This window comes from Haplochromis burtoni, unplaced genomic scaffold, assembly GCF_018398535.1.
Source record: "Haplochromis burtoni strain Fernald_Lab_line unplaced genomic scaffold, NCSU_Asbu1 Contig_308, whole genome shotgun sequence".
Lineage (NCBI taxonomy): Eukaryota > Metazoa > Chordata > Actinopteri > Cichliformes > Cichlidae > Haplochromis > Haplochromis burtoni.
In genome coordinates this window covers 172,685-194,357 of record NW_024582669.1, presented here as the reverse complement: position 1 = coordinate 194,357, position 21,673 = coordinate 172,685, and the positions used below count along the sequence as shown (strand labels likewise).

At 39.0% G+C, this 21,673-nt stretch overlaps 1 protein-coding gene across 1 annotated transcript in view; it reads right to left on the bottom strand.

Moving 5' to 3' along the window:
* The window catches only part of LOC102312683 (ras-related protein Rab-26), a 153,728-nt gene that overhangs the window by 127,407 nt on the left and 4,648 nt on the right, over window positions 1-21,673 (bottom strand). The gene's annotated exons all lie outside the window — the stretch shown is intronic.

The following is a 21,673-nucleotide window of genomic DNA, read 5'->3' as shown; positions in this document are numbered from 1 at the left end:
AAAGAAAAAAGTAATCTTGTATAAATATACACTGATTAGTGTGAAATGATGTCTTCCAACAAACTGATGAGTTCTCATAAACTCAACAATACATGAGCAGGCGCTAGTTTGTGGAAGCCGTCATGTTGTCCGGCTATCTTGAATACAATTGCCGAGGTGGACATTGTGTCATGTCTTAAGCAGGCGAGCAGGACTCTGCAGGACTCACATCTTATTAACGAGGTTAATATAGAGGGAGAGAAGGTGAAGGGGAGAAATCCACACAACTCTCTCTCACCACTCACCACAGATGAAGCACCTGTGCACGGGGAAACACACAATTATCAGCTAGTCATGGAGAACAGGGAAAGCTTCACTAACGAGGTAGGTCAATGATCCTGCAACGAATGACTGCCAGCCACCGCCCGAAGAGGGAGATGGTGACTGTTTATCAGGCCCAGGTGGGTGATGATCCACAGGTGAGCAGGGTGGGGAACCGGAGTCCAACACAGAGAGAGAAGGAGAGAGACCAGACAACATGCTGGAGGGCAGGGACCAGAGATGGGCAGTAATGCGTTAATCCGATTACTTTTTTCAAGTAACGAGTAAAGTAAGGGATTACTATTGCAAAAAAGGTAATTAGATTACTGTTACTTTCCCATAAGCACACTGCGTTACTAAAACTTTTTTTGCGAGAGTGTCTCATGAAAATGCTGTTAAGCGAATGCGACATTCGTGGCAACAGCTGTGTGCAGATCAACAATGGATAATATAACGAGTGCGGCAGAGAGTATGAGCGTGCAGCTTTAAAGCGTGGAAGTACTGACCTTACTTTGAGTTTGAACTAAAAACAAACCCTAAACTTCCGAGCAAGCACAGACAGTACACTGCCACAGGAATGTGAAACTCCCAGATCCTTCCACTGACCGCTACAACACACCTGCACCAGGGCAAACCTCCGCCTGCCCCACTCCTGCTATACAGGTAAAAATAGAGCAACAGGACCGCTAGTCTTTGATTTTATGTATTTTCTGCTGTATTTTCTGAGTGAGTATAAAGACAAAAACCTATTTTATTTTATGTGCTGGAATATGCAGAAAATAGGTTTAAATGTTAAACAAATTTCTTGCAGTCAGAGAATGCTGCATATAATTTAAAGATGCTTCATGCATAAAGTTAAAAGATTAAAATTAATAAAACTAGTTTCAAAAAGAGACTTTTTCATTTGATTACATTTTATATGATGGATTATGCAGAAAATATAGAATTGTGCTGAAAGATCTATTGCTGTATTACCTATTGAGGTTGTAACTCGTGTTTTAAAAAGTAACTAAGTAACTAAGTAACTAATTACTTTTGAAAATAAGTAATCGGTAAAGTAACGGGATTACTTTTGGGGGGAAGTAATCAGTAATTACTTACTGATTACTTTTTCCAAGTAACTTGACCAACACTGGCAGTGACCATGACACATTGCTGTTCCAGCTAATCGTATTTTATGTATGTGGCTAGTGACAGGCCACATACACAGTACAATTTATAAGTTACTGTTAATTTAAGCTCAAAATCTATCTTTCAAATATATGACCATTTAATATTATAATAATATAATATAATATTTGTATTTGCCTCTGTTTCTCATTATGTCTTCCTTCTCCTTCACCACTGCTGTCTCTCCTTCCTCAGTTCCACCTTATCCTCTTCCTCCTCACCTTCAAGCATCATCTACTGAACTGAAGTCAGCTCTAACAATCCAAAACGTGCACGCACATGCCTTTTTTATTACGATGTCATCGCAATTACGATGCAACCCTCACGTCTCCGGATAGCTAACAATGATCAAACAAGCTGGTTATAAGAAAACATTGTGCTAGCTAATGTTAAAGTCAAGTGTCTTAGTGACAAGTTTAGGAATCCTAATCAACTTACCTCAACATCACTGTCATTGGACATAAGTTAGCCTCCAGTCAACTTTTGAGCTAGGTCTTGTTTTTGTCCAGTCCCTTCAGGTTTCCATGTATGCACATGGAGGGGCAGGGAGGTGTCCTCTGTCTGCCTCACAGTTTCCATCAAGGTATTTTGAGAGCAGTCCCAGAAAAACTGCCTTGTAAGTAGTGTACATCACTCCAGATGAATGGAATCAATCTTCTTTTGACTACAGTGGTCTTGAAAAAGCTTTATATAATGTCATATGTTTACATTGTGAAATAGTCACCATGTACTGCAGATATGGATGTCAATTAGAGTTTTCTAGCTTCCACCAATACTCTATTTTCTCTGCTAATGGTCTATAAACTCAGTGTTGGCTAATGTTTTAGCTTCTCAATACACATCATGTATGAATACTAAGGCAAAAACATATAGCCGTGGATGTGGATGTATAAAGTGTGTTTAGAGGACCATCGCTGAGGCAGTAACCGCTCGTGCTGTTGTGCGATTGTTTATGGTGTGCCGCGGGAACTTGAGAATCACCTTTACGTTTAAAAAAGAAATACAACCCCGGTGCCGTCTTTCAGCACAGCAATGATTTGCAAACGTCACCGTGTGGGATTAGGGTTGATTCACTGCAGATGGGACACACAGGCGGAGCTGTGGCTGTAATATTTCCAGAGAAGACGTCTTGCAGAAACATTAATTGATCACCTGGGTACAGTCTTCCCCTTCCAACACGTTAATAAGAATTTAATATGAGGCCGCTGAGCTATGACATGAAAAGGGCAGGCATGAAAAAAAAATGACACTTCACCTTCACTCATCACATTTAAATATGTGTTATTATACACTGGTTTTATTTAACATCCCATAGCAGTAACTCTAAATCCAACCACGGTATATTTTATGTGTTGTTATTCAGTGGATGTGAGTTTTTACAAATACCACCAGCTGCAAAAAAGCACTTCAATGGGAGTTTGCTATCTGATGATACTGCTTACTCGCTTTTCTCAAGTTTAAAACCAGAAATTTTGCTTTGAGAGTCTATGAATATGTATGAAATTGCAAATTCCAGCTTTTTAAATGCTTTTTAGGTAAGAAATGGTTCTAAAAACATAAAGTTTTGAAGGTTAAAGCATTCCCCCCAAAAATCTTCATTTATGAGTTTGTACACAAAGTGGTTCCTCTGACTTCATGATCAGAAGAACTAAAGGCTCTTTGAAGCTGCCGCTCCACTAAGCCAGCGAGCAAATGAAACGTTGCGTGACTCTCGTAGTTATTCCTGCACTGGGATGAATTTCTAAGATGATCTCTCTCTCGTGGCCAGTAGGGTCTTCTTTCAACTTTGAGGACTTTCTAGATACTGACAAGATTTCCCACCGCTGTGCATCTGAGAACATTTTTAGTCAGTGCTTCTCTGAAGGAGAATATTATGCTGCACTTAATTTGTGAGTAACAGTAGTTTTATTTTTGCAGGGGTAGCTGTGTACAGCAGGCCGTCTATCGGCTTGAAGGTCGGCAGCTCTATCTCCGACTCCTCCAGTCCGCCTCCTTCAGTATGATTATGAGAGTGTGATTTGGTGAATGAGACTTGTAATAGAGTGCTTCAAGTGCTCAACTAAGTAGAGAGGCGCTATATTATATATATAATTTTGCCATAAAATATAATTTATTTATTGTTAAAAATACAATAATACCAGGTAAGAATACTGATGTAACACGCAAAATGTTTAAAATGGAATACAACGTAACAGCTCAATTAACACTTGGGACAAAGTTTACATGAGCAGCTGCCTCAGAAGTTGTTTCAACCTTCTAAAAACTGACTACCACATTAATTTAAAAAAAATGTATTATTTGATCATTTTGAGAATAAAGTTCAAATTTCAAGAAAAAAGTGGAAATGTGGGGATTACAGTTGTTTCGATGCAAACTGCCATGGCTGCTATACCCTCTGAAAAACTGTCTAGATGAGTGAGTGAAACAACCTGATCAGCTGTCTCTTCAAGTGTTTTGTGATCATGTATCAACATCATGTATCCTCTGTGTTGCGAAGGGCGTAACCATCAACATCATTGGCACCCATTTCATTTTGTACAAAGCCAGCCAACTCTTCCAAGTTTGTGTTTTTTCCTTTTGACCAGAAACAGCTTTCTGCACCAAAGCTTTGCTCAAACTACAATTTCAACGTTAATCTTGAAATTTCAACATTGTTCCTAAAATGATTAATAACATTTTTCTTTCTTAAAGTTGCCCTAGTACCCCATTGTACATTTAACTCACTAAAAGTGAAAACTGAAGGCACATCGAAGTGTCTTAAACCTGCATTATTTTATTTGCCAGCAGGGGGCGACTAAAAAAAGACTTAAAGTTCTGTAGAAATCTATGGGATGACACCCATTTGTGACCATGTTAGACCCTCCTAAAGAATTTATGGCCTCAGTCGCTAATTTTCAGTTCAATTTTATTTTATTTATATAGTGTCAAATTACAACAAAAGTTGCCTCAAGGCAATGCAAAGTTTCTGTCCACAAATATAGGATAAATTAAAAGTATAAATTGCAATTATGATTAGAGATAGGAGGATTATCCAGGATATGCTCATTGGCTAACACCTAGTTAATACCAAACTGTTTCTGGTTTTAGAATTAGATGAACCACTCGCCTGTCACATCATGTTTTAACACACCAAGATAACAGCACTAAAACTGTTCACCCCGAGGGATGATTTTGGCAGCTTTTACACCACTTGATTTTTTAAAAATTGAACTTGCATGTAATTATGTTACTCTGAGGTGTGCTAATCTCCGTAACAATGCAAAAAAAATTAAATTTGACTGAATGCCATTCGTCTCTAAGTGCCTTGGTATCCGTTTTCATAAATAAGCCGCAAGAGTAGTGTCTGTGTAAACCCAATGAAAGCAGTGCAGTGTGAAATTGTGCTCTGTGGACATGTAGCGATGCCTTCAGATGAGATAAATATCCATATGGAGGGAACAGAAGTGAATACAGCTGTGTTGTTACTTCTCATGACAAATTACACACACATTTTTCCTCAGAGTTTGAAATGGAGTTCGTTAGCAATTTGAGTCTAGCCGCCTAGCACTCATTCACTAACACACACACACACACACACACACACACACACACACACACACACACACACACACACACAAGCAAAACCAATTCCTCACTCAGAATCACTCTGTCATCTCAGAGCGCAGAAAGTGCCAGGTAATCCTATTCCACTCAGTGCTTTTATTAAATGGCAATGCCACTGTTATGATTTATTTTCCACTCCCACCTTCTTACAATATAAGAAAAAAAATTCTAATTATAAATCTCATTCCCACCAGTGACAATAATAACCCGAGGGTCAGCCTTAGGCCTCGCAAAGTTATTCTCAGATTTATTTATAAAAACACGTTTGAACATCCATGCGCCAAGGCTGTGCAAAGCCAATAAAAACAAAGACTCGCAGGGGCATCAAAGTTGCCAGTTTGGATCCCTGAAGTGGCAGAGAATAGGAGGATGGGGAAAAGTGAATGAGCAGTGTGTTTCAGCGCTTCAGCAATTATGAGTGCCTCCAGCCTCGCAGCCAAACTCCTCAGTACAATTCTGTGAGTCTGTTTAATTGAAGCGGGCAGTTTTGTTTATGGAAGGAAGGATAATTTACTTCTTTCTTTCTTTCTTTCTTTTTAATTTCTGTGGCAACTTACAGAAATGTGATGTTTTAATAGAGCTGTACAAGAGTCAGAAAGCTGTGTGGTGGATGTTTTTGCGGAATAAAATTAAAACTATGATCATCTTTGTTTTTAGAAAGTGCACTAATCAGCATTTTAGCAAAATTAAAACAGCGTTTAATTTTGCCATATTGGAAATTTATTTTAATACAAATTAAATATCAATAAATAATTAGTTTCATTTTACAAATGAATATATATAAAAATGAATGAATGTATTCAGTTCTGTTCAATTTTATTTATATGGCACAAAATCACAGGAACAGTCACCTCAAGGTGCTTTGTACTGTAAGGTAGACCCTACAATAATACAACAGGGAAAATTCCAACAATCACATGACCGCGTATGAGCAAGCACTTTGATGACAGTGGGAAAGAAAAACTCCCTTTTAACAGGAAGAAAGCTCCAACAGAATCAGGCTCAGGGAGGGGCGGGGCAATGAAAACTGAAGGCTCTCCCTCCCATTTTACTTTCATGTAAGCTCACAGTCTGAGAGCAAAGTGCTCTAATGATACAGTACTATAAGGTCTTTAAGATAGACCTGATTTTTCAAGACCTTGTATGTGAGGAAGAGGATGTAGTTTTAAAATATGTTTAAGTGCTTTTTAGGTAAGAAATGGTTCTAAAAACATAAAGTTTTGAAGGTTAAAGCATTCCCCCCAAAAATCTTCATTTATGAGTTTGTACACAAAGTGGTTCCTCTGACTTCATGATCAGAAGAACTAAAGGCTCTTTGAAGCTGCCGCTCCACTAAGCCAGCGAGCAAATGAAACGTTGCGTCTATCGGCTGGAAGGTCGGCAGCTCTATCTCCGACTCCTCCAGTCCGCCTCCTTCAGTATGATTATGCTATGAGAGTGTGATTTGGTGAATGAGACTTGTAATAGAGTGCTTCAAGTGCTCAACTAAGTAGAGATATTATAAATATCATTTTGCCATAAAATATAATTTATTTATTGTTAAAAAAGTTATAAGTGTATATATTTTATTTAAAAAATCTATAAAATACGTATAATTGTTGTATTTATTAATTTTTTATAAGAGCAATATAATGTTAAACTTGTTGATCCCAACTCCCGTAACTCTACTTAACATTTTCCCAAAGGCGGCAAACATTTATTGAAAACAAAAAATAAACAAATTAAAAGAAATTTGGACATAACTTCAAGGTCTCAAAATTAAAGCCAGAACACAAGTGCTTTAAATCTGCATTCTTTCTAATTGCCAGAAGAGGTCCATTTGATTGAGTTCAAACACAGATCGCTTCAAAAGACGGACATGGTAAGTGTGACGTTAGTATTTTGGTGACTACTGTGTTAGAAGTATAACAGCTAACAGTAGCATGCTTCGTTAGCAGGTTGCAAACATAAATTGTGTGCTGTCAGTGTACTGAGAGGCAAACATCTCGGATGGGCCATAATAGTTGTCAGATAGTTACATTTAAAAATGCTCCAAAATAACAAAACAGTTCAGCTGGATGGAGGGAGAGACTAATCATAGAGACAAAAACGTTTTCTTTAACCAGGCTTACCTTTAAAAGTCTGTGATGACTGATCTGCTTTCAGAGGCATCCTCAAGTGGCACCTAGAGTAAGTGCAATTTTTGGCTCTTTCATGTTAGCTTAATTTTTCAGGCCCACGTGCTTAGCTTCACAAAGAAGTTAGATATCATAGAAGTCTACAGGAAAATGGCCTCCCAGTCAGTTCAACAACTAGTTTGTGGCGTAGAGTCTCAAAATATCAAAATGCACAAAACACTGAGCTTCAAGCTTCACAACTGGGCTTCCACCAACTGCATTTTTAACACACAGTCTGTGGTTGTGCTTAGTCAGTGCCTGTCGTTTGCATCTACGACAGCATTTCATTGGTAAACCAACATAGCGGTACAGTGCCGTCGCACTGCCAAAGAGAAACAACATTATAAACAGAACATAAACCACTGAAAATTATCGATGTAGATGGAAGTTGGTGGTGTTGCTCGTGATGCTGAGAAATGCTGCAGATGTTTTTCTTACAGGCAGTCGTGTTATTGATCAGGTGCTTTAAATTTATCAGGTTTTAACATGAAGGAGGGGATCAGAGTTGGCCTGGGAGCAAGAGAGTTAAGTTGCCAAGTCATTAAGTGTGTATTAATACAAAGCTTATGTTTACATAATTTTAACTTTATATTATTAAAAATAGTCCCAGACACAGAGTCAGTTATGACCCACGAGGTCTGAAAAAACGTACCTGGCTTAGATATAATGAGGAGGGCATGATATGTTACCTATGCCAAAAGCATTGTGCCTCCACGCTGTAAAAAGCTGCTGGATTATGAGAGCTGAGCACAAACTACCAGATGCATATGAGTTGGATGACAGTCAGCAGAAGAAGAGCAAAAACACCTCAGAGAAGAACACACTTTTGCAAATACCTTGCTTTATAAAAGTTGAGAAAAATAAATATAAAGCAGCTGCTTTCGAAGTAATCTTGTATGTCTTTAGGAGGAAAGCTGCAGTGGACTCTCAAAGGCTTGAGAATAATGAATCAATGTCTCAAGTCAAAGTGGCCTCACCACAGCAGCTGTGAACTCTTTATTTGCTTACTGCAACTGACTGAACTGTGCTTATTGTCACAGTTTCAAAGTAAATCCTGCAGCCATTCAATTAAATCACTGTACATGGAACATCTTTACATATTTACTGTCAAGCAGGGCAACAAAATAGCTTTTCTGCCCGAAGTCTGTTTCATCGCCAATTATTCAAGATTCTGGATGACCAGCTGGTGGCAGAGCGGTTAAAATTCCCAGAGTGGGGATTAGCGTTGATGAGGCTACTCACTGAATATAGATGAAGATGACATAGTTTTCTGGAGACCTGACAAAGTGGAAAGCGTTTGATTAAAAAAAGCAAAGAGCTCCTTCGTGAGTGACAGATCCCGAGTGGCAGCTGGTGAGTCTCTTTTCCTTATCCTTCGGTATGAGCTGGTGTGAGGTATGAGAGTGTCAGAGTGATCATGCTGAGAAGCTTAAGTGAGACAAAAAGCAGAGACACTAGAACTCATTTCCTGGCCTTACAACCATGCACTGTGCACATTGCATCAATCTGGCCCTGTCAGACTACACTGAGGGACAGATGGGAGTACCATACCTCATCAAATATGCCACAATTGTTGGAGCAGTATTCTGGTTTTCCTGGGCCTCCAGCAAGAAGACCGACAGGCTTGAGAAAGTCCCTTAAATCAAACTGCAGGTTAGCCGTATTCCTTTGTAAATAATGAGTTCTCTCCCGCTGCACTGTGCCTGGGACGATCGATGAGCGGCTTTAGGTTTTCACAAAGAGAAACCTTTATTTCAGTCAGGTGGAGCAGGAGATATGAGATCATTTGGACAAAAACAGAGCAAAATAATCATAATCAATAATAATCATTTACAACTGAAATTACAGCTGATTACAAATCTGCTCCATTACACTCCATGTTTGCATGAAAGCATCAAGAGGCAACTTAAGCTAGTCATACAATCATTGTAAAGGTCCATGATTGGTCATCTGTGATTATCCCCATGTGGCATTTTTAATTCTTCTACAACTCTTTTGTGTTTGGTTTGGTGTTATTGTGTGGTCAGCTCTGTTGTTGTTTTTAAAAGTCCTTTCTTTAAAAAAAAGAGTGGTATGGTAAGTGACAGGACAACCTCTTTACTATGATAAAGCTGCCACTGTTACACGGCAATAAAAGGCTGTAATGCGTCTGAAACACAGAAGGGATTTCCACAGTCTCTAGCCACGGCTCAAACCTTGACCGCTTTGTGGTAAAACGCACAGCTTAGCTGAGCGGTCTGTTTAACCGTTTTAAATTAAGAGCAGATTTTGTGTTGGTGGAAACAGCATGTGTGTCTGTGTGTAAATATAGCCAGAGAAATGTCTTTGGTAATGATTATTGTTAATTCCTGATAGAAGCTGGACTGATGAAAGCTTTCATTTCTATAAAAAAAAGAAAAAGAAGATCCCATAAAGAGTAAATTTGAATACTATAGTTCGTTTATTGTTTGTGATCCAATTACGACCACGTGATCAGTCATTCCCCTGAGTAAAGAGCCAAATGGTAGATGTAGAGAATCATTAGATCCCTAATAAAACATGTCCTCGCTGAATATCAGGATGTGATTCATTTCCATGCTGCCTCAAAGGGTTTTTGGTCATTTACATTTTTTGATATTACAGGGCCATTGGCAGTATTTTGGAAATGTAATCTACTCGCTAACTTTTGTTTTATTAAAAAGAAAAAACTCGCATTGTTTAAAAATTTGTCATGTGATTCAAAGTCACCTTGTTTAACTTGTGTTTAGTTGTAAAATATAACCTCCCAGTAATACTAAAGATAGGTGCCTTGTGGCTCTGAAATTGCTAACAATTCCATCATGATGTGTGCAGATAATAATTTGCTTCCCAGTGTAAGAAATCAGTTCTCTATGGGCAGTCCTGTGCCACACAGATTGACACTTGAACCCAGACTTGCTCCAGTGTTCGGCAGCCTTCACTGCAGCACTGTGATTGAATTGGAATGCTTCCAGTCTGAGATTAGTCAACTGTCAGAATGGGAAGTGAGGTTTTTCTTTTGAGCAAACCTGTCCTGATGGAATACTATACTAATACCCCCATCTGTATATTTGTCACCACATGGAGATTATGGTTGTAGCGGCTGCAACATCAACAGCGACAACATCAACATGCCCCCGTCACCAGAGAAGGACCTCGGATAAACCTGAAGCTCAAAAAAAGCCTGAAAGCCATCTGCCAGCCGAACGAGCTGAATCTGGTGGAAGCAGTGCCAACATATTCATCGCATTGCATCGTTGTCACGGTTACTGGTCCATAACAACGGTCTCCTGGGAACTCAACAAGCACATGAAGAGTTGTCTGATGCAAAAGCAAATAAATACAAGCAGACCAATACATTTGATTCTGTAAGCATCTCATTTTATTGTATATCTGTCCCCAAGGTGTCCAGGTCCCCTTTGTCAATTTACTAGTAATAATAACATAAATATTCTCACACTGCAGCTTATTATTTACCAAGGTTTAAAAAAAAAACACTGCCACATAAATGTAAATGAAAACCTACAGAAAGAATTTAAATAAAGAAAAAAACAGCAGGAATGATTGAGGTTATGTAAGAGTGGAGAAAATGTGGCTTTGTACTGTTCCTGATGTTGTTATCCTGTGGCAGCTTATTAGCATGAGTGTGTTTCATCATTTTGCTTATTCATGAATACTGAAGTGCATCTACATATGGCTTATTTTCAGCAGATACTGCAGGAGAGGAGGAGACCATGTGCTGCAGACTGAAATGAGATTTCTGACAATGATCATTGCAATGTGGGCGATTCCAAGGTTTGATGGGTTTTGAACAGAATTTTTGATAACTGTGGATCAATGCTTCGAGTCACATGATGACACGTTTTGATATCATAGGTGTGCTATGATTCTGATTATGTTATGATTGTGCTTTTCACTTTCCACCCCACAGCCTGGTGCCATAGCCTTAAGAGCTATAATGCATCACATGTACTAAGTACATAATTCAAACACAAAACTTAAATAAATAATATTCAAAAGCTTTAAGTGCTAAAAATAAAATGGGTACAGCTGATTAATGCCATATGCAGCTGTAAAGCCTACTAAAACATGCAATAGTCACAAAAAAGCTTCTTTTTCTGTGTTCATGGCTACGAATGACAACCTTTTTGGTGACAGCAATTTTCAATGTTTGTCATGTGTCTGTAGCACATGTGTTGTTCAGACAAAGTGAAATCAAGCCACTATGCTAACCAAGAAAGAAGCTGGAAAAGAAATTGTAACCATTACAATTTAACCAACACCATCATCCATATCTGCTCGTTTTAATGGTTTTACCCGATGACGGTGAAATGATTTGCTCCATCAGCAACTATCTGAACCTCCAAATTTGTACCTTTCCATTTTTTAACCCTTACACACAGCTTAGGTCAATTTTGATCCATTTTTACATTTGAAAGCAGTACAAATCACCTTAGTGTAGTTCTTTTTATTTCATGATTTCTCCTAAAGTCATGAAATAAACTTTAGGAGAAGCTGCTCCCTCTCTCTGCTGTGGAGAGAGTGAGCAGCTTCCGGTTCCTTGGTGTACATCTGGTTGAGGATCTTACGTGGTCAGCACACATAAACAAAACAGTCAAGAAGGCGCAGCAGCGGCTCTTCTTTCTCAGGAGACTAAAAAGATTCGGCTTGAGCCCCCGCATCCTCAGGGCCTTCTATCGCTGTGCCATTGAGAGCATCCTCCCTGGATGCATCACCACCTGGTATGGCAACAGCACCGCCTACAACCGCAAAGCTCTCCAGAGAGTAGTGCGGTGCTCTGAACGGATAATTGGAGGTGAGCTTCCCTCCCTCCAGGACATCTACAGGAAGCGCTGCCTGAGGAAAGCGGGGAGGATCATCAAGGACTCCAGTCACCCCAGCCATAAACTGTTCAGACTACTTCCCTCAGGAAGGAGGTTCTGCAGCATCCGGTCCCGAACCAGCAGACTGAGAGACAGCTTCTTCCATAAGGCCATCAGACTGCTGAACACTTCATAGACACCTCAGCTTCACTTACCAGAACTTCAACATTATGCACTCTATACTGTATATAAATGCCACTTGTTTTGCACATTTCCAACTGCCAAACTCTCCATATTTTATTTTATTGTCTATTCTATTTAATTTTTAAAATATGTATGTATATATATATATATATACACACACACACACACACACACACACACACACACACACGCGCAGATATACATATTTACTATACACATTCAGTAATGCGCATACACTTTTATATTGTACATATATTGATTCATATAACTCCCAGATTTATCCATTCTTATATTTGCTTGTTCTTATGTTATTGTATTTTTACACACCTCTGTTGCTTGTGAAGCTTGCACACAAGAATTTCACTCGCATGTACTGTACCAATGTACCTGCATGTGATGTGACAATAAAAGTAATTTGATTTGATTTTTGGTTTGATTTTAAAGTTAGCCAAAACACACCAAAGTGAAAATATTCTAATGTGCTACTAAAGTCTAATTTTACCTGTGGATTTTAAATCTACCATACCCTACACCTCATACGCATGGCTTCCTGTTATACCTTTGAATGCAGACTAGTTTGCAGTGCACAGTTTTATCTGTTAGTTTGTGTTAAATTGTTGTTAATAATTACAAATGGTGGTTATGAGGGCTAAAGGAACACTGCCTTCGACAGTGCAGAAAGATGATTCAGTGAAAAGGTGATGCGAAAACTCATTCAAAAGAAAGTTCTGCTTGGTTTTATCCAGAAAAACACAATTTATAAAAATGAATAGATATTTATTAACATGTTTTAAGATACTATAGTTAGATAATATTTCATTTTCCCTTTCTCCAATTAAGGAGGGGGGGGGGTTACCTCTGTTGGTTTTGTGTTTGTTTGTAGTTGGTTGTGTTGGTTTCTTAAAATTAATCATCTTTATTAATAATTACTTATTATATGCTTGAAAAGCAAAAAAGAGGAGCTACAGTCTGCAAAGGACACATACATACAGGCTCCACTTTATAGCAGCCATGCTGTCTCACAGAGCCATCTCACTGTCCACAGCTGAGCCCACAGCTTACACAGTGTTACGCAACTATAAGTGCCTTTACGTCAGCATAAATAATGCATATCCTGGGTGCATCAGGTCACTGGCAAATCCCACCACATGTAATATAGATACACTGGTAGGCTGCAAGGATCAAGTCTGTGATTCATTCTACAACTTGAAAGAAAACAATAAAACGACACCAAGCAAATGACAGAAGCGTGTGTCCTAATTTGTGGATGTCTTTGCTGCTTCATGCATATTGAAGACTGCCTTCTAGCTTTTTGCAATGAAAATTGCCTTTGGTGTACCTGTGCATTGTTACCATGACAACCAACATTGTCCAGCGCGGTCAGCGGGAAATTACGAAGCAGAAAATGAAGCAGAAATATCACATGTTTATTAAAACGTACGACTGTGAAATCTGTTGAGTTTGCCAGTGTTCACTGGTACCGTTAAGATTAGCCGCCCCCAAAAAAGCCTCCCAGGCTCGATGGACGTCTGGCTCAGGGAGTGCTATGTGTAGTAACACCCTATAGATATGTGTGTACAGAAAGTATACACATACACAGAGTTACTTGTGGAAAGGGACAAAAATACTAATACTGATTAGTAAGAACTGAGATCACTGAAATATTGAATTACTGAGATCACAGCCAGGAGCTTCTATCTCACTGCAGTACTACTGCCAGTGTCTAAAATTAACACATTTTCCATGAACACTGTTGCTCCCCAGCCTTGTAAAGCAGGCTTAATCTCACAAGCTTAATATTCACGGAAACAATTTAGGCTTAACAACATTTGCTGAGAATCTCCTGAAACTAGCAGACAAGATGAAGATAAAAACAGCGCCTCTCAAACGTCACAAGAACTCTTAAACGCTGCTGAAACTGTGACCTTTTTGATCTTCAGCATTTTCCGAAAAAGTTTAGGGGGAATGTTGTGAAGAAATGTGACATTTTCTGATTATTACCAGAGCTGCCTATCAAGAGCTTCGTCTTTACTAAAGAGTAAACAATTTTGTGTTAGTTCTTCTCAAAAATCCACCATCTGCCTTCGCCACAGATTCACAGGATGTAAGCTTTTGTTTGTTTGAGCGCTTTCATTCACATTTGTGATTTAAACAAACCAAGATTGCTTTTTTAGCCACGTAGTAAAATGCAGAGTACAGGCTGACTTCAGTGCCACATATTTTTGCTCCGCCTGCAGTTTGACGAGCCCATACAGTAGCATCCATTCACAAATCCAGTCAAATCCAGTCATTCAGTCAGACATATACTGCTGCTGAAGTGTTTTCTTCCCCTCTTCATCTTCCACCACCAGCAACCTCATCAAATTTTAGCCCTGGGAGTTTGATCAGAACGAACAAGCTAATTTTAATACAGTCAACAAATAAAAGCATACAACCTGAACTCTGTCAAATTTCTTTAAGAAAACCTTTCCAAAGAGCAGTTTGGGGACACTGTTATTTTAAGTATAAGTGACATGATATTTTTACTTTGATGATCCACATTAACTGGTGTCCAATCCCAATCCCAAAGATGTTCTACCAAGTGAACTTCAACATGGGTCCAGATCAAAACATGTGGCCCAGAAAGCTATAAGTCTCCAAAGTAGATGGATTTTAATGCCTCACTTTTCCTCCCCTAAAAACATTTTAGGTGACGGATTTAGCCGAAATGTGAAAAACAATTAACTGAGGTGTTTTCTCTGATGCAAAGTACGACCTCTCTGTCTTTGGTCAAGAGGATAACGGATTTTGATGTGATTTTGTATCGATCACGACACATTTCTAAGGAGCTAGTTTAATTTGCCCTAGAAGAGAAACAGTGTGTTCCAGTTCTGCACCATAAATCAGTCCTGCAGCTTTTTTTCTCCAAATCTAACCTTGGAGCTCACAAAGTAAAACACAACAGGAAGTGACTTCTCTTTCAGTGAGTAATTTACCAGAGAAGAGGTACATTTCTGGAGCATGCAATCATGTTTAGAATGTGCAGAATAGAGTCTGAGACTTCTCAAAAGCCACTTTCAGTATTTGCTGCACCCTTATTGCTTCCATCTTACACAGTAATTTATTTTCTAGTTAGTCATTACCAAGGGGGATAAACACTGTGGCTATTATTTCTCCTGTGTGTTTTCAGTTCTTCCACCTTTGGGCATCGACATACATGTTAAAATCCTGAGCTCCGTGTGCACTGAAAGGATCTGTGATCTCTTCTGATTTTGTGCCAAAAAGTGACAAAGCAATTTTCATCAAATCCAGCCCATCAGCTTACAGAGAAATATTTTAAAATGTAAAGTTCAGATATTTAAGACGTGATGATTATGCAAAAGTCAAACTCTGAAGCTCAGTCAAGACCATAATAGTCAAAGGATGATTGTTATTTCCATCTGCATTCATTTATATTTTGCAGCATAGCTTTGTTCTGGGACCTCCCTGCTCTTCCATGTGAATACGTGGAGTGCATAAATTGGGGCGAGTACACCTCGCTGCTCTACCATGCAAGACACCAGCACACCATGGAACACGCATCAGTGACTACAGATATAGCACTTATTTAGTCAGATAGAGGATGAAAGGAGGGACAAGGGTAGTGGTGGGTTGCAATATGGCACCAACTGTGAGTTAGATTAACACTTGATTTAGTTACATCAGCACTTTATACCAGCAGTCCCCAACCCCCGGGCCACGGACCGGTACCGCTATGTGAGTGGTTTGGTACCGGGCCACGAGAGTTGAGGCTCGGGTGTGAAATTTATAGTTTTCGGGGTTTTTATCTTTTTTTTTTTTTAATCGTTTTTATCATTAACTCATTTTCCCGTGTGTTTTGAATAAATCTTCTTTTTTTAGGTACCAGTACTGTTGTTGTCTTTTTTTGTTGTATCTATTCGTGGCACCTTACAGGCCGGTCCGTGAAAATATTGTTGGACATAAAACGGTCCGTGGTGCCAAAAAGGTTGGGGACCGCTGCTTTACACCACCAGTCACCTCAAGGCACTTAATATTGAAAGGTAAAGATCGAACAATAACACAGAGAAAACCCCAACAATCACACGGCATCCTACGAGTAAGCAGTTGGCGACAGTGGGCAGGAAAAAAACCCTTTTAACAGGAAGAAGCGGCCAGCAGACGCAGGCTCAGGGAGGGGCGGCCGTCTGCCTCGACTGATTGGGGTTGAGGGAAAGGAGACGGGACAAAAAACAAACAGGTAGAGAGCAAGATGATTATATGTAGAGTGGTGTATAAGCACAAAGAGAGTGAAAAAAGGTGAGTTAAGAAGAACCAGTGCATCATGGGAAGCCCCCAGTAGTCTAGGCCTATTGCAAAATAACTAAGATAGGGTTAAAGATATGCCTTTAAAAAAAAGAAAAGGAAAGTTTGAAGCATAATCTTAAAAGTCTGGGAGCAGTGCTCCATCTGAGTGACACAGGACTACGAGTCTTTAAGATAAGAGCCTTGCAACTGATTCTGGATCAGCTGTCCCTCCTGTCTAGACATTTGTATTCCCACATACAATGACATAAGCAAAACATGTCACATGGCAGTTAGTTCAAAAAGAAAATACAGTGAGGTGGTCAACAGCGTGTCATGCTCTGACTGTTAGTGTGTGTGTGTGTTTGTGTGTGGCCTGGAAGGAGCAACAAACACACACAAACCACATGTGTCGATGTGAACTGTGCAGCATTGTGTTTAATGATTAGCCAGCCTGGTGCTGTGCAGCATTTAAAGCTGTGTGAATGGGTGGAGAAAGGGACAGAAAACCACATTATGGTAATAAGAGAAAACACAAATAATTAAATGCAGACACACACACACACACATGTATCATCGACAGCAGGGAAGAGAAACGGGGATACAATCTGCCATTCCTCCACCATGGAACAGGTAAATCTCGTCAGAAATTCTAACAAACCTCTCCCAGGAAAAGACAACAAATAAAAATAGAACAGGAGAGAGGTCGAGCAGCGTTTGAAGTTTGATTTCTGACTCATCACTTCTTCCTGTCAAGTGAAATATAAATAGATGGAGAGAAAAAAGCAGGCAGAAGTACCAAAAACTTTTTTCCCCTGCTCAGTGCTGAGACATATTCCTCATTATCTTAAATGTAAAAAGGTCACATTGCTGCACATTCCTGACAGAGCCGATAGTGCTGGTTTCTAACACTCACAGCCGCACTCAGTGCTGGAATATATCACATTTTAAACTTTACGACAGCACATTTACAGCACTTCAGTTTCAGTGCTTCTGCCCTAATGGGTGCATGAACACACAGGCTGCACTACTGGCAACTCTGACATCATATTTACACTTCAACAAATTTAAAAAAAAAAAAAAAAAAAGGAGATAAGTTTTTGTTAACCTGCTCATAAAATCTGTTATTGCCTCACATCTAACAGATCTTTAAAAACTCACCCAAGTAACTTACCAGTATGAGCAATTTAACTTAAAATATTCATTTTAATTAAGCGTGGGGTGAGAGTCGAGGTGACCTGTGCGGCACTGTGTCGGCTGCAAGCTGCTAAATATTAATTACTTATCCTCAAATATCACTGACAGTGCCAATTAAAGATTTTCACTGAGCTCTAAGGATACTACCCTCTGGTACCAGGGAAGTTATGAGAACAAAGACACCCAAATTACCCAGGCGTCCTTGCAGATAAGCTCCGGCGCCCATCATTTACTGTTCAGCACAAGCTGATAACATTATCTACAGCAGAGGGGTTAAGTAAAGACAAAATGTTAATGGCAAGTGCCTGCAATTTTCTTTTGAAAGGGAAATGAACTCTACTAATGTAGGTAGATATATTCTTAGAAGAAGCAACACACTCAATGAGAAGGAACACACACCTTCCGAAGGTCATTTTTAGCTAGGGCTAGCTAACATACAGGGAATCAGACCACGTTTCTGATCAATTTAAAGTAAATTTTCTTACTAAAGAGAGACTTAATGTAGGTTCTGCTGTTTAAAACGTTCATCCCGATGATAAAACCGTACATTTACAAAAGCAGTCACACTAAAGTGTTAATCACACATGGATTATTTTAAGGTCTAACGAGCGTATGATTCCATATAAGTAGCCTGACGAAACGAGCGCATTTCAAAAGACCGTCAAAGGAGTGCTTCTTTCAGTGTCTAGCCCAGATATTCAGGCTCCTAATAATAACTGAAATCTGTCACAAAGTGCTCAAGACTTCAAAAACATATATACAGAGGCAGAGACTGAAGAGATGAGCGTCTGAGCAGACGCACTAATGAGGAGTAAACGGTAATGTCAGCATGTGTGGGAGTGCTTGTGAGTTATAGACCTTGAACATTAGAGCAAGGTTTTTAGTTATCACCTTTGTCAAAAAGTAAAACAGGCATTTTAAAAAGGTTAAAGAAATCGCTCTCATTTTTTTTTTTTTTGAAAGTGTGGTTCTTTCTGTTGTGTCAGGGGAGAAATCTGACTCATATCAGGTGATAGGAAAAATTGTACACTAAAAGCAGGTGTGGGTGTTTGATCCCCTCCGTATGCCAAAGTGCTGTTGGGCTAGAAACCGATAATCAGTTTGCCCCTTAATGGCTGGCCACCAACGTGTATGAGTTATTGTGATACAGCTTGAATGCTCAGATCATATCATGAAATTTGCTGTCCTACTGCCTTCTTGCAAGAACTGGATGAACTCAAAATCTCCATTTCTTCCATTAGGTCCAGCTCGTCTTTGCTTGAAGTTGACTTTTCCGTGTGTTTTTAGGATGAATTTTTCAATGTTATTGTTGTGTCTATGTTACCTGACAAAACTGCATCTGCATGAGAATCACGCTCAGTGTGTAAAGGTCTTAAGCACAAGTACCAAAAACTACATCACGTCTAAGTACCACTCGAAGTTGGCTCTAAAAGTGATTAAATACCTGTAGACTTTCAAAGCCCATTGTATGAATTGCATTTAGCTTCACAGGATACTTCCCCCTTCAGAACAACTCTGAGTTGGGTGAACTCATCCACCTGGATACTGGACTTCACTTTGATTAACAGATTTAAGATACAGACAGTGGAGGCTAGGCCTGCTATGCCTCACCTCTGCTAACTGGACTCATTAAATTGGACCTATTCTGTATGCGTGCGCCTTTTACCTGCTCTAAAACCATTTAGATTGATAATCTGACTGATGCTAAAGCTTGCTACATGGTACAGACCGCACAAGATGTTTGGTTTATGAACGAGATACTAGTGTTTTATTAGCTTGCTAGCCAAGCTAGTTAGCATTAACTGATCCCTTAACACGTCAACTTAGCATAAATGTTTTCACTTCTGGCTCCAAAAAAGCCCAAGAAAAATGTTGAAGCTTCAAAATATAGTCCAAAACAAGTGACATCACACTGGCTACTGTTATGTTGTCTATGTTCCAGGTTCATGGTTCTTGTTTTGCCTACAGTATATGAGTAAGTAAATGCTAATGAGATCCATCTGGATCTCTATAAATGCTAAAAAGACTTAGGTAAAGTATATATATAAACTCTTAAATATGTATCTTTGAAATAACAAATAATATTTTTCATAATAATCAGCTCACACTGTCCCCTGTACTGTAATTGCCAAGAAAGATGGTTTCGTGTCATAGAAGTGATAATGAGGGGACAAACACACAGAGCACGCTAACAGCCAAAGCTCGGTTGGGATAACAGGAGTTTTTTGATCCAGAATCTGTAAAAGTTTAGGGTTTTTTTTTTAGCTCTATAGTCTGCTTGCAAAGTAATAATGACCACTTTTTCTGTTACACAGTCTTTGTGGCCAATGACTGGAGACAAAGCACTTTTATCTATTTTTACCTCTTTTGCTGTTCTGTTTTTCTTGAGTCTGAAACAGCGTTGTGCTGTCTAATGTTGTGTTCAGCACAGTTCCAATTCACAGTTTGCAGCCTTTGCTTGCGACATCATACCTTTACTTCTTTTATATGTATCATGAGATACATATGCCCTGGTAAAACAGCAACTGAAATGCTCAATAAGCAGCATGGTTCTCTAAAATTACAACACAGAATGCTTCCCCTGTGTGGTATCCAAGAATATACAACAAAAGATGCCCTGGTATGCTGCATTAACACTGCTTTCCTACTTTCTACCATTAAACACCCTCTACTATAACTGTTTCTAGTCCCAAGTTGTGGCACTTCAAGTGTGACCATTTTTTCTTTCTTTCCTTTTTTATATGTAAGCCTCCTATGTAATTTCCCCCAGGGCACGACGGGCAAAAATTGGGCAAATAACCCATCAATAAATTAACTTAGTTTAACTAAAACTTTTTCATCTTGTTCCATTCAGTTTAAATGGATTGTGTCGCCTAGGGGACAGAGAGGGTTTAAACTTTTAAAGGCTAGTCATTATAGCTGAACCCTTTTTTCTAGCGGCTGCTACTCACTCGCAGTCAGACAATAATATGCTCTCAATCTCTCCCGCTTGCTGCTGCTGTCCTTGAAAATCAGTGCACTTCCCAAGCGAAGAATTTAAGAAGTACTGATTTTGCACATGAAGGCCGGTTCAATCGTCAAGGAGAGCACTACTGAAAGTGTGAAAGCAGCTATAAAGTTTCCTCTCTGGTACTGCAAAATAGTCCCAGTCCTGATTTAAACCTACAATTTTTGACAGAAAATCTTTATTAAATATTTAAATATTTATATTTGATGAAGATTTAATAAAGACTTTAACACCAAGTGTAAACTTGGTGTTAAAGCTGTCAAAATATTATTTGCCAGATATTGAAAACTTTAATAAAGGTGTTATTAATTAACATTATGAGGAAATGTAGCCTTTTTCATTGTTATCATGCTTTGTGTAAGCTTCCCTCTTTATTAATATTCAATGTAAAATCTCAGTAGTGCTTGTATAAAGGAAAAATCTAGTAAACATAGGTCTAAGAATCTCCATTCTATGGATTATGATAAACTCTAGCTCACCACATCTGTGTTATGATATTTTATTTATAAATATATTATTTAGGAATGTCACAATACCACACAAAAAAACCCTCAAAAAACCCAATATGCTACACAGCTACACACAACTTTAGGAGATCCTGTTATGAGCAATTGCTATGCTAGCCTGGCTTTTGTGGTGGTTGTGGGCAGAACATTCATTTCAGGATTTTAAAGACATTTCTGTAGTATCCCTGACACCCACACCGTTTACAGTACCCTGAATTTTCAACATTTTCACATTGACTTGATTTTAAATATTTATCTGTTCAAACAAACTAAAATTACAACGTAGACCTGCTGTTTCTCCTCGCATTATAATACACTGTTGTCACTTGGCTGCAAATAGATTGCTAGCTGCTAGGCTATTTGCCTTTGGCTACACTAGCTACTTCCCAAATTTTGGCACTTAAGATGATTCATGTTAAAGAAAATGTC